The sequence below is a fragment of the Malurus melanocephalus genome, unplaced genomic scaffold (genome assembly GCF_030028575.1).
Source record: "Malurus melanocephalus ecotype Western Australia unplaced genomic scaffold, MMel_1.1 scaffold_38, whole genome shotgun sequence".
Taxonomy (NCBI): Eukaryota; Metazoa; Chordata; class Aves; order Passeriformes; family Maluridae; genus Malurus; species Malurus melanocephalus.
In genome coordinates, this window is record NW_026623270.1 from 1,222,530 (window position 1) to 1,224,645 (window position 2,116).

General features: G+C 41.1%; 1 long non-coding RNA gene across 3 annotated transcripts in view; it reads left to right on the forward strand.

Annotated features, from left to right (window-relative positions):
• LOC130572591 (uncharacterized) overlaps positions 1-1,581 on the forward strand; it is a 24,014-nt gene extending 22,433 nt beyond the window's left edge. For all 3 annotated transcript variants that reach the window (XR_008965234.1, XR_008965235.1, XR_008965236.1), the window contains one exon: positions 723-1,581. This is a non-coding gene — a long non-coding RNA (uncharacterized LOC130572591). The remainder of the gene's footprint in view (positions 1-722) is intronic.
• Positions 1,582-2,116: the final 535 nt, after the last annotated feature.

The following is a 2,116-nucleotide window of genomic DNA, read 5'->3' on the forward strand; positions in this document are numbered from 1 at the left end:
CTCCAGTCCATCAGGAAACAGGGACCAGCTATACATATTCAATCTATTTTTAAAAATAAAATCAATAAAGGAAGCTCTTCCAGACTCAGACCAGAGAAGACTCCCCTAGAGAAATATGTCACRTAGGGAGATGATGGAATTGAAACGTCCTTCCAGACATGAGAAACCTTCCCTGATCACCAAGATCTGTCAAAGGCAAATACCCTYGCAGTGACTCTGCATAGCTCCCTCAGCATTCATGAGTGTATCCCATTAGGTGTCGTGGAGTTGCACTTGTCCAGTTTGTTTAGAAGTTCCCTGAGAAGTGACATCCATCCCAAAAGGGTAAGTCTTCCTTGTGGCAGACTTTTCCACTGATCTTAGGAGCCTGGGATTCCTGAAGACTGTTGTTACCAGTGAAGACCAAAGTGAAGGAGACCTGAACATCATGTCCTTTTCTGTGTTGTTCAGCAAAGGGCAGCTGGCCTATTCAGCAGCAGCCACACATTTTCCACAGCCTTTTCTTGTTGCCTTCAKGTCTCTCACCAGAATAAACTCTAGGTGGGCTTTGGCCTTCCAAATCCCATCTCCAAACAACAAAGCAGAATCTTTGTGTTCCTTCTGCGTCACCTCTCCTTGTCTTGACCTCTTTTATGCACCCTTTTTGTCTGTGAGGTTGATCAGGATATTCTTGTTCATCCTTTCAGACCTCCTGTCACCTTTCATGATTTCTTTCATTTCAGAATAGGCTGCTCTTGAGATTGGAGGGCGTGATCCTGGAAAATCAGTAAGAAGCACAAGCGTGGTTGAAGAAAAACAGTGAGAAGCAGCATGGAACAGAAAGAAGACACAGAGCAACAGCTGCTATGAGCACMATCCAACTTCCAGGACCACCCACTGCTTCACTGCACAAAGTGGGGTGGACTGAGTGTGTCCTACAGCAAGTATAAGGGAAATTGAGACTAGGAATTAAGAAGGATGGGTGTTTGACTTAAGGTGAGCCTGAGGAAGGAGAGGAAGAGATGTTTACTTAAGTGTTTAATTGTTTATATTATCTCTTTTTTTTTCCTGATACATGGATCAGTGATCAAAAATTTCCTTTTATTGGTAATTAATTAAATTAAGTAAAAATTGCCCAGKTTTTGCCTTTGATGCTGGCAAGTGGATTAGCCAAGCCTTCATTTCAAGACATCATGGATACCTTTTAGCCTATTGAGCATAAAGTGGAGATGCATTAAAATCTTTGGAAACTACAGGTGAACTCAGATTAAGACTCGGCTGTATCTGAGTACTCTGAAAAGGGCTCTTCTCTGTTTTAGGGGAAAGCCAGCTGATCTTTCCCCTAGTATATATGAACCTAGAGGAAGCTTTGACTGYATCAATACTATAATGACCTAAAGCTGATTAACACAACCAGCTGATATGCTGATTTGAGTTTATTCCCGCATTTCTGTAGCTGCTCAGCTTCCAAACTACATCTGGTTTATATTTGTTACGGAGCCAYGGAGCAGACACACAAAAGACTGCACCCATCCCTAGCTATTTCATATTCCTTTGTATGTTTAAAAAAATACAAATTCTGAAATTGAATAAAAAAATGTCAAAAGCAAAGAAACAGTGTGAGTCTTTCTTCTAATGCCGTTTCAAAAACTTATTTAATAAGATTCATAACAAGCTTAAGAACTCAGAAAAGGCATGGTTGGTCAGAGGATTCCTCTACTACATGGCCAAGAAGAGATGCATGTGAAGACACCCAGATATATCAAAAAGAGTATTCTGTCAGATACTCACTAACAAAAGTCTAGACACCATGTCCATGTCAGCATGTTGTACTGCCAGAGAGTATTAATTCTCTGTTTAAKATCCTTAACATGTGAAAGTCAGTGGGAACTGGAGTGGCAACTCCTTCTAGGGGTGGGTCAACCTTTTTTTCCCCTACTGGATCAAAGTCATATAGCAACCCAGAAACACCCCTGTTCCTTTTGGCTGATTCTATTGCAGTTTTTGGCTTTTTTTCTCCCCAGGTGTGAGGGAGGAGGAGAACTTGCTGAGTTGGTTTTGAAAATTTAAAATGTGAAGAAAGGGAAATTAGACCCTGGCTGTGGTTTTAAATTGAAATGGAGATCAATGTCTAGCA